Source organism: Botryllus schlosseri, chromosome 1 (genome assembly GCF_051294905.1).
Source record: "Botryllus schlosseri isolate E-star chromosome 1, Bs_hap1, whole genome shotgun sequence".
NCBI lineage: Eukaryota > Metazoa > Chordata > Ascidiacea > Stolidobranchia > Styelidae > Botryllus > Botryllus schlosseri.
In genome coordinates, this window is record NC_137236.1 from 36,816,969 (window position 1) to 36,834,375 (window position 17,407).

Here is a 17,407-nt window from a genome sequence, read left to right on the forward strand (position 1 = left end):
ATAACTCCGTTTCTACTGGTCGGAATTGACTCAAATTTGTTTTGCAACGTCTTTGAAGACAGCTCAACAATTTCATGGGGTTGGCAGAAAAATTTGGAAAATTTTTTTTTTAATTTTCCATAATAAATTAAAAATTTTAATTGGATCTGCGGAGGCCTTTACTGGTTGGAATCGAGTGAAATTTGGTGAGCAAGGTTTTCTACTGCAACCTGACGATTTAAGAGGTGACCGGCTTGAATCGGGCAAAAAAAGTTATTTTTGAACAGCCCTACTGTTCATACGCCAACGAGCGTCTGGCGTTTGGCTTCTAATGATATTGTTTTGTATTTAAATCGGAGTCAGCAGGTCACTATATAAAGCCGGTGACTTACGATCGCCTGTATTAGAGGCTATTTCTACTCAGTAAATAGTCGATCTAGGTTGAGCACCATGAGCTCCAGGATTATCGTCTTTCTCGTCGTGGTATCAATCGTGTTCAACCAAGGTAAATATCTTTCTTTCATTGACATGACCACCCTACCTTGTGTTAGGCCCATGTTAGTCGTTTTTCATCATTTTAGTATCGGCCAATCCGAACTGCGTGGCGAATGGACACGGGACCTGCAAGAGATATTCGGCCGGCTGTATGCAGGGATGGTTAGGCGGTATCGGTGAGTTTATATTATTATAGTCTAATGCCCAGTATAGCTTTATAGTCGAGACGTATAGTCTATTCCAGAGGTCTCAAGCACGCGGCGCGCGGCCAGCTTTCTTCTACCTTTCAGTCTGAATACCAAAGCAACTGTGATGCATGTCGGCTGCCCTAGTTCTTCAGAAGACAAATTACGATACATATCCGATCCAGATTTAGAAATCCCCGTCGTCGCTGGCAGAGGTGGTCAGTAACGAAGTACTTCTACTTTTTCTAAGTACTCAAGTAGTTTTCCTCTACTTCTGTTACTTACTCAAGTAGATCCGATTTTCGCTACTTCGACTTCTACTTCGTAAGATTTTGTGATCTACTTTGTGATCCTGATTGGAAGATAGCCTGATAAATTTTGGGGCTGTTTTCATGGAATATCAACATTTAATTTTCACAAAAGTTGAGTAAAGCCAAGAATTTTCGTCGCGCTTCGCGCCGAGTGGTTACGGGGTCACCAGTATGATTTTATGAAAGTATCGGTGAATATAATTTAGGTCGCGGGTTGGCGTGGTTTAGTTTACACCACATTGTTGCCCTTCGCCCATATGAAATAATTCATCACAGTAGATATGGCTCATCATAACGTTTGAAACTGATGTTTCGCAATCTAGCATTTACTTGTCATATCGTAATCTAGCATGTCCATGGCGTGTCCTAATCTGGAAACGTTGACTCTGACTTTTATTTTAGAGCTGTTTTAGCACACCACCTTTAAAACTTCCTGGACTAAAGGCATGAAATACAAGCTCCACCTTTAGAAGTAGTAGGCCCTATTTATATTTCACTTTTAATTCCTAGTATCATATACTTTGAGTCAAAATTAATATATGTTCTTTTGTCTGGATAACATACATTGTTGAAGTATAAAAGCAAGTGTAGTAATGCCTTTAATATCCGGAAATAATGCCAAACGATATGGCATTTTTACGGTCCACCATATTTTTTATTAACGTTTACTGATCGCAAAAAGTGTTTACACCGTATCCTATGCGACTTCTCCGTATTGCTCTTCGGCTAAACTACGGGCCTTACAATATGGGGGATGGCGTCGTACCATGGTATTTTCTAAAACATGCTATTCGAGAAAACAGAGGATTAGTATCGCATTTTCACAATACTATCATGATGTTGATGAATGCTTATTGCTTATGCTATCGAAATTTGGATACCTGTTGGTATGCATCAATATGAATCGAGCTCGTCACCTTTCGCATAGCTCAATTTGCACCTTTTTACAATCCATGTGAACGAATTAGGATCGTTTTCTCAACTACTTACTTACTTGAGTACTTTTAAAGTCAGTCAATTATACTTCTACTTCAAGTAGTTTAAAGTTGCTTATGGAAGAAGGACTTCTACTCGTACTTGAGTAGATTTTTTCGTCGCTACTTCTACTTCTACTTGAGTAGCTTTCTTGACTACTTTGACCACCTCTGGTCGCTGGATAATAGTCACTTCCAACCCGAACAAACGAAGGAAAGCGCGTACCGTTTCCCGTTCCCAATCGCCGGTTATTCAAATAGTGACCAGCACCGCATTGTACACGCGGCTCAATGAGTTTATTTTCCCTGTTTTCCAGGCCAAGAATGTCCACAACCGCTGCTGTGCTGCAGACATCTACCTACCATTGCCGAAGACGCAGAAAAGGTGCGAGGTCCTAGCTCAGTGGTTCTCAAACTTTTTTGAACACACCCCCCGTATCGTCGTATCACAAAATGCTACGAGAACGCTGGCAGTCCCAACGGATAGTTTGATGGCATGGGTTATGACTGTTGATAAGAGTTCTTAAATATGAAATTCGGACTAAACACACAGTAATAACTATAAATTAGAGGGAAATCGCGCCGGGCACGGAAACTTTTTCAGTAGATCGTAGCTTCGCCCCCCCCCCCCCCCTTCAGATGATTTCACGCCCCCAAGGGGGGGGCGCCCCCAGTTTGAGAAGCACTGTCCTAGCTTAATGTATCACATGTGACAAACCAATTTATAAAGATAGCGCTGCATGGTTGCCTATTGCTTATATACTTTGAATTTTGTAGTGGGGTGGTGCCGTATCGTAACGAATGCTCAATTTAGATGCAATTGAGTCATGTTTTGCAGCGTCTGTGTCTTTCAGTGATAACGGCCATGTCTCTGAAACCAGCCGTCAACTTTCGGACACCTTCACGCCTGACAAAGACAATATGTATACAACGTTATTTCAAGTTATTATTAAATGAAATTTCGAAAATCAAGCAAACTGAACTCATAATTACAAATATCAGAACAGAAAGAACACGGATGGTTAGTCACTACATGTCGCGGGAAAAAATATCCAGTTCAGGTTGATCTTTCTATGCCGTGGTTGTTAGAATAGGCAATGACCAACATTTATTTGGGGGGGGGGTCGGGTGGAAGGTGGGTGTATGGCGAAGCTATTGAAGATAATGATGAAACAGGCATTTTTGATCTGAACGAATTGTATAGTTGTGCTGAAGCTTCATTGTTCAACAGCGGCAATAATCATTATTTTAGTCAGATTTCAAGCCTAGTTCAAATGTTCCAGTATTCAAATTTGCCGATGCCTCATTTGACTACCATACCAACCCTTTTAAATCTGGAGCCATTGTTGGCGTCAAACACTGTTGGTGATTTATTTGCATTTCTACACGTCGTAGACAATTGGTTCGAATTATTATAAAAATCTGAGATTTTCTATTTCATTTGATAGACCTACCTTATTCATACTTACTAGTACACAGGCAAATTTTACGGAATTTTAAAAAGAGTGGTAATAATCTTAAATAAACGGTTATTTTCCGATTATAATGTAAATCTTTGCCTATTTACATGCGAGGATATATCGCAATTTTTCTGGCGCAAGTTTACAGACGTCAGCATCATTCATTAAATATCAACTATATCGACCGAAAAACTTTGGCTCAATCTGAAGAGTTTTACATGCTGATTCCAAAAATATACCTCATACCTTCTAAAATTAAGCAATACACCACAAGATTGCGATATAATGAAAAGATAGCGGCTGCCGTAACGACTTGGAGTAGTCCTTTAATCAGACACCCACTTTGGCCTACGGGATGTAAATAAGAGGTATGCACATTGGATTTCAGAAAGTCTAACACAAAGGGATGCGACAAAAGTGAATGCTGCATGTGTCGGTAGGCGAGGTTGATATGTTAGATTTTGGTCCGGTAATCTTCAGATCTGACTAGTATTCATTCAGTAAAAACTGCTTGTATTTCGATTTGAATGTGGTCACTGGTCATTGGACAATGGACATGTTCGATGACTGTCGGATAGCGCGCAAGATGCTGTTCGACACAGCAGGTTTGGCATACATAGATAGAGCAAGGCGTTTTATTGTGTTCCGTCCCGCCCCGTCCTTGTTCCATCAGCCTTGCGCATCTTGATTGTTGTGTATTATTTCAATGATATTTCGTGCTACCTAAACAATTTTGCGAAATCGTTCAAATTTATCATTCCTTATTGGATAAAGTTAAGGGACTGCAGAGCACTCATAAGCTGAGTCTGGAAATTAGGTATGATTTTTCTGCTTTTTGTAACATTCGCTTTGCTTTGTTTTTCTATCTTGTGCCTGCAACTACCAATGAAATTATTATCATCGTCACAAAAATCAAACCCAATCGTTTCTACTTTCCGAAAATAATGTCCTCGTTTGGGTGCTGAGAATATGGTAGGCGTAACCTAATGTCCAATGACTATCAAAAGAACGCGACGCCTACATTGACTCTACACTCTAGAGCAGGGGTCACCAACCCGGTGCCCGCGGGCACCAGGTAGCCCGCGAGGACTAGATGAGTAGCCCGCGAGCCCATTTTAAAAATAGGTGGAATAGCAGCATTTACCAATATTCGTCAGATTATTACCATTGAGCTTGTAATATATAGATTGATTGATTCAGCAATTCTTGTTTAAAACACACTAACATGTAACTTACACATATAAACACTTAAATATATCTTCAATTACAAATAGTAATATATAGATGTATGTGATAGAATCACCATAAACTCAAGATACGGCGCATTGCCTATACAGGTGACATGACGGAATGCCGTCCACGGTCTTCTTGAAATGGTGGGGGGTTCCGTTACGATAGCTCGACGACCAGGACAATGCCAAAGTAGTAAACAATATTTACTATTCGGACTCAGATAGCCGTGAAGTACTAGCAGATTTTCAGTATCTGTATACCCATTACGTATTGCATCTTTTGGCACAGCTTGTTTCTGTTACACTCAACGCAGTTTAATATACCATGTTTCTAACTTTCTGTAATCGTTGCTGCTGTCTGGTATAATGAAATCTTGTCATTTCTGGATGCTGAACAGTAGGAGATTGAAATTGTAACTCTGCAAAATGACCCCCACCTCACCGTGCAGCAAACGTTTGGTGCATTGTTGATACGGAAAGGTACAGTGGTGTATGCGCAGCAACTATGAAGGTTGCAAGCGTCTATGGTTCAACTTATCGTTGTGAATCAGCCTTTTCGGACATGAACTCCATCAAAAACAAACACAAAACACGCTTAATTATTGCACATCTGGAACACTCACTCAGAATTACAGTGTCAAGTTAAATACCAGAGTACAGCGCACTAGTTGATATCATACAATGTCAGGCTTCCCACTGACTGCTATAGAAACAGATAACATGATGTCCAGTCCTGCCCAGTGCTATAAATATCAAAGCGGAAATTCAGTGTGGTACGGGTAAACGGCGGGAGTAAATAGTAGCCCGCCGCCTCAATCATTACGCAAAAGTAGCCCTCAGTTGCAAAAAGGTTGGTGACCCCTGCTCTAGAGTCTAGACTCTGGACTCCAGATTAATTTTATTAAAAGCGGAAAATGAGTCGACTCGACTTGAGTCATTTAGTGCATTGACTCGAACAAATCATATGAATCGAAACATTCTCTATGAATTGATACAAGTCTCGAGTGGCAGGGCAGATACTTGAAAAATAGATTTCTACAGAGTTTCAAAAAGGTGAATTGAACCTGACTGGACTCGATAATGAACAGTGAAATTGGACTCGGACTCGAGTCTCAAACCATGACTCGGACCCGACCTGTTGTTTCCTGACTTGGACTCGGACTCTATTCGGTGGTGATTTGAACTTGACTCGAGTCAAGACTACAAAAAGAAGATTAGTTTAATCGTCGGTTCCGCCATTCCACGATCCTTCTCACAAATTCAAGCGCAGTCCGCTTACACTGTAGTGATGATCAGTCGCTGATAAATCATGTTCGCTTATGAGCTTTAGACCTTTGAACTGTGGGTTTAAAGATGGCGATGATCCGGAACCGACCACCGAAAAGGTTAAGAAAAAGTATACTGGCGGGAAGCAGTAGGCCGTGCGCATAGTCAAGGTGTTTATTGGAATCATCGGGACCCTTATAATTGGCGCCGCTGTGCTCGTCATTATAGAGGTCTTTCGTTCGCGTGGGATTGCTTTCTCGTATATCCGGGAAGAGAGAGAGAGAGACGATATTCTTTTTCGCCGGCACCATCGAGATGCTTTGACGACGGAGTTGCGATACGGCCGTGAGGTCATCTAGTCTGCGCCCCCGTTTTTTCTCCTCCATGCTATCTGTGATTGCTGAGCGCCTAGCGGATACCAATTTTCGAGGCTTTGGTATGACCCGGCCGATCGAACCCACGACCTACCGCTCGAGAAGCCGGCAGAGGTGGTCAGTAACGAAGTACTTCTACTTTTTCGAAGTACTCAAGTAGTTTTCCACTACTTCTGGTACTTACTCAAGTAGATCTGATTCTCGGTAGTTCTACTTCTACTTCGTAATATTTTGTGAACTACTTACTTACTTTTCGCTATTTTCAGTTTATCAAGTAGAAGTAGTTTAATCCCCTAATCAGGAAGATAGCCTGAGGAGTTTTGGGGCTGTTTTTACGGAGTATCAACATTTAGTTTGCATAAAAGTTGATTAAAGCCCAGACTTTTCGTCGCGCTTCGCGCGCAGTGGTTACGGGGTGACTAGTGTGGCTTCATGAAAATATCGGTGAATATAATTTAGGTAACGGGTTGGCTTGGTTCCGTTCACACCGCATTGTCGCCCTTCGTCCATATGAAATATTTCATCACAGTATAAATGGATCATCATAATGCTTGAAAATGATGTTTCGCAATCTAGCAGTCCGTGGCGTGTCCTAATCTGGACAAGAGGACTCTTACTTTTTTAGTTTCAGAGATGTTTTTTTCATCAAAGTATGGTCATATATGAATACAAATGCCACTGTGACAGTCGGTACGTGGGACGCACATCCCAACGCTTGCTAAAACGTATCAAACAGCATGTTCCCAAGGGGATAAGATCGGCATCGCAGTCTCCTGATTCTGAAAATGTCACTCAGCAACAGGGCTGTGGAGTCGGTAAATTTTACTACCGACTCCGGCTCCGACTCCGACTCTACACATTTTCAATATACCGACTCCGACTCCGACTCCTGAGTCTTTAAACGTACCGACTCCGACTCCGACTCCGACTCCGACTCCAACTCCTGGGTCTTTAAACGTACCGACTCCGACTCCGAGTCCCGACTCCGACTCCAGCATTATTACCAATATACTTCGAAAATTGTATGCCACATTGTCGGTTGAATGACTATCATACAACCATTAAACATATGCAAACATATGATTAACGGCGGCATGCTAAATTGTTTCATTGTGGAACAGCTCGAATTATCCACTATGCAAGTTTTTATAACATGGAATATCTAATATCCAGAAATGCATGATTCATTCAAATATGGCAGATATACAATCCTGTATAATAAAAAATGTAGATAAAAAATCCAAGTGTAGCTCTTGTGTATGAGTCAGCAACTAATAAAGAGATTGAACTTACTAATTTTGTCATTGCACACTATCCTGATTACAAGTGCACACACTCTTACTACTAAGACCCATTGGTCATAAATGGAATTTAGTTAAGTATCCAAAGACCATAGCCTATGTCTAGTCTACATGTACTTAATCAAGTATTCAAGGATTGGCACTTGCAGTCTTTCTTAATCATTTGTTCGACCCAAACAGCTAAGCTACACTACAAATATTTTTAATTTTATCAAGTGGAAAGCATCGTTTGGTCATATATACATCATTTTTACAATTTTACAAAACCAGCCGATGCATTTGCTCTGTCACAGTATCATGGTATAATTCCAAAAATTGCATCAATTTTGACTGCATCGCGAAAACGCATATTGCGATTTTCTTCCCCTGTGCAACTGAGTTGTAAGTTGCAAGTAATGTATAATTTTATCTATATCAGGGGTGGGCAACTTTTTCGGCCAAAGGGACACATGAGATTTACGAACCATTGCGCGGGCAACTGGAATGTTGATAACCTCTTTTCAGTCGTCCGATAGGAGCGAACCGAATTAGGTAACATTGCAAGCAAGACTTATATTAATACGCTCTAAAAGTGATAACGATATGTCATGCAACTGTGCAACGCGCAATCAGGTCCTGGTCGCGCCAAGCGCGAAATTTTTTTGCAAGATAATGACTGAATTATATCAATAAATATGTTGCTAACATACATCGGGGGTCGCATCTGTATACCAATGGGCTCATTTGGCAAGGACAGGATTATTCGACGTTTAGACATAGCAAAATCGACGGTATCAGTGAACAACTGAACATGCCTCTGTCATTTTGTGCAAATGTTTTGTCGACGATCTCGCTGCGAGTGCACAAGCAAGCCGCATGTTGGACGACACGTTACCTCCTATTGCGAATATAGTTAGACTCAATTCTGTGAATAATATGTATTTATAATTTTCAGAAGGGGCCTCAAATACTGAATGCAAGAAATCTAGTGACAATTAATCATGCGAAGTACCGAGCAAAAATTTCAAGTCAAACAAATCTGCTATGAAATATTCTACTTCATGGTCATATACGAAGATCTGGGATAAATGTGGCTGGCCCCTGGATACGTCAATGCGTCAGAACTGTTGTTTTAGTCATCATCAAATTTCGCGGTCATGCTAATCAAATTTTGGTTGGCCTTGCAATTGTACCTGATGTCATAAATAATTTCGAGAATTACCTCGCAGGCCACACCTAACCTTCTCGTGTGCCAAATTTGGCCTGCGTGCCACGGGCTGGCCGCACCTGATCTGTATGGTTATTATTAACAGTGATTGGTGGTACATAAAAATTCTATTGAAAATTCTTTGAAAGCAAATGTTTTCATGATAGAAAAGTTGGAGTTGAAGTCGGAGTCGGAGTCGAAGTCAGGGTCATTCCCACAAACTCCGACTCCGACTCCAGTCAGTATTTTCCCACCGACTCCGACTCCAGCTATTATAGTTTTCACGACTCCGACTCCGACTCCAACTCCATCAAGCGAAAATTACCCAGACTCCGACTCCACCGACTCCGACTCCGACTCCACAGCCCTGCTCAGCAATGTAAACAGAAACAAGCATCAAAATCCCAATCGTACAGCCAAGTGTTAGCATGCAGTTCTTCAATTGGCCAGCATTTGATCGACAACCCGTCTTGCGCCTCAAACTATTCAGACGACATGTTTTCAGTTTTATCCAAGGGTAGATCCATATTTCATTTAACAGCTTTGGAATCCACTTTCATCAAACTAAACAACCCGGTCCTTTGTCGCCAGAAAGAATTTTTGTATAATCTTAAAATCTCACACTAGTTGTCGTTGCTTAGCTGTTCGTCCGTATTTCTGTACAATTTCTTTTTCTGTGTTGCTGCATTGTCTCATTGTATTTGTATGTTATCCCTCACGGGCACTACTTCTTCAAGTTGCTTGTTGCTATATACGCCGCATTGTTGCTATGGTTGAATTTCCATTCATGTTATTTATAAATTTTCATTATTGCGTCACAATTCGCCATTTGGTTTTGAATCCATCTCTGTTCGTGCCGGTTGCTCTTGATAAGAGGCACGAGAAAAGTTCTTCGAGCCAATAAATATAAATTTACTGTTCAAAGCCGTGCTCAAGAGATGTTTTAGCATACCAAACTTCGAAACTTTCTGGACTAAAGACATGAAATGCATGTTTCGCTTTTAGAAGTAGTGATTATATTTCACTTTCAATTCCCAGTGTCTCATACTTTGAATTTTAATTAATATCAGTTTTTTTGTCTGGATAACATACATGTTGAAGCGTAAGAGCAAGTGAAGTAATGCCTTTAATTTCCGGAAATACAGCTACACAATATGGCATTTTTAGGATCCGCCATCTTTTTATTAACGTGTACTAATCGCACAAAGCGGTTACACCGTATCCTATAAAACTTATCCGTATTGCTCTTCGACTAAACTACGGGCCTTATAATAAGGGGGAGGGCGCCATACCATGATATTTTCTAAAACGTGCTGTTGGACTAAACATATAGGATTAGTAGCGCATTTCCATTCCAATACTATCATTTGCATCCCATGATGTGGGCGAATGCTTATGCTGTCGAAAATTGGATACCTCCTGGTATGCATCAATATGAATCAAGCTCGGCACATTTCGCATAGCTCGATTTGCACCTTTTGACAGTCCATGTGAACGAATTACGATCGTTTTCACAACTACTTTCGTACTTGAGTAGATTTAAAGTCAGTCAATTCTACTTTTACTTCAAGTAGTTTTAGGTTGCTTATGGAAGAAGTACTTCTACTCGTACTTGAGTAGATTTTTTCATCGCTACTTCTACTTCTATTTGAGTAGCTTTCTTGGCTACTTTGACCACCTATGGAAGCCGGACGCATCACCATTATACTATCTCCATCGGAAGACCCGTTCAAAGAAGGCAGTGACAATGCCGATCTGCTTTTGCTGCTCGACCAAGCCCCGGAAAGTGGCTGAGAGCACGGAACATGATTGAAGGGAATGCACAACGTTTCATACGGAATCGTTGATTTCTATCGACCTCCAATAAACGTGTGCGGGCTGCATTCTGGTGTAGCCTATGACTTGGCTTGTGGAAAGGCGTCATAATTAGATATGGGTAGCGATCGAGTGTAACATCCTGGTATATTCTGGCATTTTCTTGAAACCATCCATCTCTTCAGATGGCGCTTTGTAACAAAAAATGTCCCAGGAAAATAGTTGCTATATCATATTTGTCCACGCTTAAAATACGTGAAATATTTTAGTAGCTGTAGTACGTGCAACTGGGACTTTGTGCAATCAATCAACAAATAGATTTGAGTCTCCATCAAATTTGAGATATGCCTAAAAAATTGTCTTAAAAGATGGAAGTCTGAGTAAGTTTCAATTGAATCAATCAAATTAATTACAAAATTATTTTTCTAGTTGGCGCATGATAGAAAAACTATTTTCTGCTCACTCAACCGTGAGACTGAAGGGATTTTCAAAGCAGATTTGAAATGGTGTTTAAATGAGATATAAATTGATCCATTCTATCATCCAAGTGAAAATCAGTGATTCTTGTATGTAGTTCAAGCATTTGGTTCAAGTTAAAGGTCTTTACCTTCCAGTGATTTTTCCACTAAGTTCTCGTCGATATATATTACTATATATATCATAATTGAACTAGTAGCGAGGAGGAGAGCTGTCAATTTTTTAATATAGCCTGTAACAACACATTGACAAGGGGTTTTACGATTCGAGAATCTAGATATATTCTGCCCCGCTCGAATATTTTGAATTAGAAGTCGAAAAGATCCGCGAACACAAAAAGTTCGTGTATGTTACCGTAGATTAACCCAGGTTTCACACGACGTTCACAGTACGTCGAAATTCTAATCCCCATTATACCCATATATTTTATATCAGGTCCGCACCTGGTATGGGCGATGAATCTTCAATAAAGCAGCACGTCTGTCCCAGTCAACAAAACTGTGTACATTCAATGCCGAAACAGGCTAAGAAAGTGCAGGAGAGAGGTGAACGCAACCGTCTTGACACTACAGTGAGGCGGCACCTTTGATGTATAAAAACTGATCGCTTTCGAACAGGGCTGTGGAGTCGGTAAATTTTACCACCGACTCCGGCTCCGACTCCGACTCCACACATTTTCAATATACCGACTCCGACTCCGACTCCGACTCCTGAGTCTTTAAATGTACCGACTCCGACTCCGACTCCTGGGTCTTTAAACGTACCGACTCCGACTCCGACTCCCGACTCCGACTCCAGAATTATTACCAATTTACTTCGAAAATTATATGCCACATTGTCGGTTGAATGACTATCATACAACCATTAAACATATGCAAACATATGATTAACTGTGGCATGCTAAATTGTTTCATTGTGGCACAGCTCGAATTATCCACTATGCAATTAACATGAAATAAAGATTTGCTAAATATCCTTCCTCATTCAAGTTTTTATAACATGGACTATCTAATATCCTGAAATGTATGAATCATTCAAATATGGCAGATATCCAATCCTGTATAATAAAAATGTAGATAAAAATCCAAGTGTAGCTCTTGTGTATGACTCAGCAACTAATAAAGAAATTGAACTTACTAATTTTGTTATTGCACACTATCCTGATTACAAGCACAAACACTCTTACAACTAATAATAGACATTGATCATAAATGGAATTTAGTTAAGTAGTCAAAGACCATAGCCTATGTCTAGTCTACATGTACTGAATCAAGTATTCAAGGATTGGGACTTGCAGTCTTTCTTAATCATTTGTTCGACCCAAACAGCTAAGCTACACTACAAATAATTTTAATTTTGTCAAGTGGGAACCATCGTTTGGTCATATTTACATCATTTTTACAATTTTACAAAACCAGCCGACGCATTTTCTCTGTCACAGTATCACGGTATAATTCCCAAAATTGCATCAATTTTGACTGCATCGCGAAAACGCATCTTGCGATTTTCTTCCCCTCTGCAACTGAGTTGTAATTTGCAAGTAATGTCTAATTTTATCTATATCAGGGGTAGGCAACTTTTTCGACGAAAGGGACACCTGAGATTTTTAAACCATTGCGCGGGCAACTGGAATGTTGATAACCTTTTTTAGTCGTCGATAGGAGCGAACCGAACTAGGTAACATTGCAAACAAGACTTATATCTAATATCTAATCATACGCTCTAAAATTGATAGCAATATGTCATGTAACTGTGCAGTGCGCAATCAGGCCCTGGTCGCGCGAAGCGCGAAATTTTTTTTGCAAGATAACGACTGAATTAGGCTATAGATATATCAATAAATATGTCGCTAACATAAATTGGGGGTCGCATCTGTATACCACTGGGCTCATTTGGCAAGGACAGGATTATTCGACGTTTAGTCATAGCAAAATCGACTGTATCAGTGAACTTGAACATGCCTCTATCATTTTGTGCAAATGTTTTGTCGACGATCTCGCTGCGAGAGCACAAGCGAAGCCGTATCTCCTAATAGCAAATATAGTTAGACTCAATTCTGTGAATAATATGTATTTATAATTTTCAGAAGGGGGCTCAAATACTGATTGCAAGAAATCTAGTGACAATGAATCATGCGAAGTACCGACAAAAAATTCAAGTCAAATAAATCTGCTATGAAATATTCTACTTCATGGTCATATACGAAGATCTGAGATAAATGTGGCTGACCCCTGGATACGTCAATGCGTCAGAACTGTTGTTTTAGTCATCATCAAATTTCGCGGTTATGCTAATCAAATTTTGGTTGGCCTTGCAATTGTTCTTGATGTCATAAATAATTTCGAGAATTATCTCGCAGGCCACACCTAACCTTCTCGTGTGCCAAATTTGGCCTGCGTGCCACGGGCTGGCCGCACCTGATCTGTATGGTTAATAATAACAGTGATTGGTGGTACATAAAAATTCTATTGAAAATTCTTTGAAAGCAAATGTTTTCATGATAGAGAAGTTGGAGTCGGAGTCGGAGTCGAAGTCATAGTCTTTCTCACAAACTCCGACTCCGACTCCAGTCAGTATTTTCCCACCGACTCCGACTCCGACTCCGACTCCAGCTATTATAGTTTTCACGACTCCGACTCCGACTCCGACTCCATCAAGCGAAAATTACCCCGACTCCGACTCCGACTCCACCGACTCCGACTCCGACTTCACAGCCCTGATCTGCACCCTCAATTGACGTCAATTTTCATGGCATTCTTGATTTTTGGAACGCCTTCCAAACATAGCTCATAGTACATAACATGCTGATCCCCTGCTTGAGACTTTGGCAGATTTGACAGTAGTGTATCCAAAAGTACACCCAACCACGCAGCACTTAAGAACCATCGCCTATTAACTACACTAGAAAATGAATATTAACAAATTTGCCTATATATCACTTTAAAATAGTATTCCGACACAGCACCATATCCAAGCCTTGCAACAATTAATGAAATTCTATCGAAACAGTTACAATGAACATGCCTTCGTCATCATAAATGCCTTAGAACCAAAGCTACCAGTTATACAATTAGTCAAATAGACTATACCGTATCCAAGACTATGTTTGCGAGAAAGCAGATTATGATACTACAATGGAGCCGTTCAAACACGACGTTCTTCGCGTCAACTTGAACCGCTGGCACTGTCGAGGAACCGTAACCTGATTGCCAACTAGCCTATCAAATGATAATACTGACCCTTAGCTCGTGAATATACTCTAGACAGCGAAAGAAACAAGTGCAATGCGACGAACAGCAACACACGGCGCAACCCGCACAACTGCAAATGTCTTGACTTCTTCAACAACAACAACTACAACTGTATTCATCCGCACGAGTTTTTGCAGTGATATCAGTGGGTTATCCACCTGACTAGCAGCTCTTTTAGGACTAAAATGATTGTTTCCGTGTTAAAACGATATTCCATCATCTTAACACAATAAACCCTGGTCAGAATCCACTTGTGGTTTTGACTTGCGCGCTACTTACCATCTGCGTAAGTATAACCGTGAGATTTACACTGTTTCAGAGCTGGCCTCTTAATTTTCAGGTCAATAGGCAGACTGTAAGGCCGTGTTTTTAGTAGGCCATGCCCTAACATATATCAATAGCATTTTTGCGTAAAATCCGTTCTATTTCACCTCGCATCTATACAATGTACATAGTCGATTCGAAAAATTCTATGTAAAATTGTCCGACTTGTTAATAAAATTGGTATTTATTTTACAAAAACCCAAGTGTAAAAGTAGTTTCTATATCTACTTTACAAAATTTGGTGTTAAGTGTCCGACGATTTAATAAAATTGCTATTCATTTTACAAAATTCTCTGTGTAAAAGTATATACCAAATCTACTTAGGTACTATGAAAAGCAGAAGTACTTCGTTACCAACCACATCCGCCTAGATTGTTAAATCCATATGAATGCGATGGTCGGGTTTTCAAGTAAATCAACTTCATAATCTTCCCCCGTTATGCTGGTTCTTGGATGTCATTTACGACTGTCACACCAAAGAGATTTAAAATTTTATTTGTCTCCCATTGAATATTGGTTTGGCAGTGATGGGGAGACAACAGAAAATGACTTTCAGGTGCACCTGCTTAGTATACCAGACATTTACCGGCCTAATGAATATTACATGCAAGTTCAGGTTAAGAATTGCGTGCATTCTACCTTTATTTTTCACATGATAAGTGATCTCATTTCAAACTCTTTCGTCAATCACTCCATTTCTATACTACGTCTTTACGATACCAGTTACGCGGCCAAATATTAGAGTATGATAAATCGTTTTGTATTACTGTACAAGAGGCCGATATTTTATATTTTTCGATTCCGTAGCTGCCCACTTGTAGCACGGCCCACCTCTGGGCTTTTGAAGACGCCACTTACTCGGATTAGATGAAGAGGAGAAACCTAGATAAACCTCCAACACTTAGGTAGGAATTCTGGAGTCGACCTCAGTCGGACTCGAACCCGCAACCCAATGGTGTTGTAGTTGTGGATCACAATAGTACGCTATCTCGCCACATTGTGTTCTGTGTGACTGCAGGGAATTATTCTCGCATATCGAATCGACTCTATTTGGGTTGGATATTGTAGGAGCAGTTGGTCTGTCGTTGTTGTAGGGGATGAACCGACTTTTAAACACCGTCGTCAATCCGGTTTTTACTCTTGCTGTTTGATGATTGATACCAGACATGGGGTAATCGCGATTAGTAATCGTAATCGATTACGACGATTACAGCATTTTCAAGTAATCGTAATCGCAATCGATTACATTTGAAAAAAATCCAAAGTAATCGTAATCGTAATCGACTACTTCGCATTTCCAATCGATTTCTTTGTGAAAGAACGATTACTTTTTATTTGTACAATGAATTTGACATAACCGAACATTTGTGAACAAGGAAAAGATATTCTACTAGGTTATTGATAGCGCAAACGGTTGATTTTCAAACGCCATTGCTCATTATTACGTCAGAAGTATTAGCTTTGCTCGACCTGGCGTAAGACATATCCACACGTAGTAAATATATATCCGATGTCATTGTTGTGTCATTGTTGTGTCGCGTCATGTACGCCATGACGTGTATCAGGTTATCAATACGCTCCAGACGCCACTACCTCGCAGCAAGATAATAATCACCACTCTGCCTAGTTTCTAATAGTAACTTATGTATTGATGTTTGGTTATGCTTAGTTAAACGCAGTTTGGCCGTTGCTGCTTGGCGAGCAAGCAGTAGGCCTAGCTATGTACGTAATCTGTTATATCATTAGACCTTATTTGCATCGAAATCCTTATATTGTCTTCCAATATCTCTTCCATTATATTAGTTATAAGAAGCAAAACAAATGTAATCGTGAGTAATCGTGATTACTTTTGAAATGTAATCGTAATCGTAATCGACTACTTCCTGATTTTGCTGTAATCGTAATCGTAATCGCGGGATTCACAAGTAATCGTAATCGCAATCGATTACATTCGTGAAGTAATCACCCCATGTCTGATGGATACACAGTGGGTACTCCACGTTTTGTGACTTTCGTTTGATAATAAAGAATAAACTATACAGAGTTTTACATCGAAAATTCGAGTGTACAAATATGCAATCCTAGCAATGACAAAACTGCTAAAAATGAAATCTAAAAATGCAAAAAATATGTTTGTTTGTTTTTATATTCTTGGGATATTCCAATAATAACACTGCCTGCTAATAAGTAGTCTCGTCTAGACAATGATATCTCCGGTGCATAGACGATCGAGGCTCAGATTCATGTGCTCAGATGTCGCAATTTCGCCAGCTTGTTAACGGCCTCGTTACCGTTGATGAATTTGTGGCCTGAGATCCAAATAAAAGTAACTGCGATACCATAAACGTAAGATCTTGGTAGCTTTCACACTCTATTTGACGTCCACTTGCGAATGAATATAACTTTATTAGTTACTCGAGCTTTCGGAGCGCCGCTCCTTCATCAGGTGTCAAAGCCATAGAAAGATGGTACTTGCACTCTCAATAACATTTGTTTACGCCCCGTTGACCTACTACAAGAATTAAGCATTTTGAAACACGCGGTCGATTACTGGGTTGCGTAGTCGCTTCATTTGAATTACTGACACATTATAGCTTATTAATATGTAAGCGCACAGCACAGCTTAAACACGCCGCTAGCTCAGCAATGCGTGTTTATTCATTTGTCTCCGAGTCCTTTAACAATCTTTCACGCACTTATTTTAAGAATCACTGCCCGAGAAGATTAACCTTACGTTGGATAAATTGCCTTGCTTAGTGCAGTGGCTAAGCGTTCCT

The 17,407-nt window shown here is 40.2% G+C and overlaps 2 long non-coding RNA genes across 2 annotated transcripts; one reads left to right on the forward strand and one right to left on the reverse strand.

Moving 5' to 3' along the window:
- The first annotated feature begins 334 nt into the window (after nt 1-334).
- Nucleotides 335-2,921, forward strand: LOC145436313 (uncharacterized). Its single transcript, XR_013914262.1, has 4 exons — nt 335-484; nt 561-650; nt 2,262-2,329; nt 2,799-2,921. It is a non-coding gene; the product is annotated as an uncharacterized LOC145436313 (long non-coding RNA).
- A 4,862-nt stretch (nt 2,922-7,783) lies between these two features.
- Nucleotides 7,784-14,641, reverse strand: LOC145448774 (uncharacterized). The gene is made up of 2 exons (XR_013918020.1): nt 13,295-14,641; nt 7,784-8,371 (listed from the first exon to the last, which is right to left on the reverse strand). It is a non-coding gene; the product is annotated as an uncharacterized LOC145448774 (long non-coding RNA).
- Nucleotides 14,642-17,407: the final 2,766 nt, after the last annotated feature.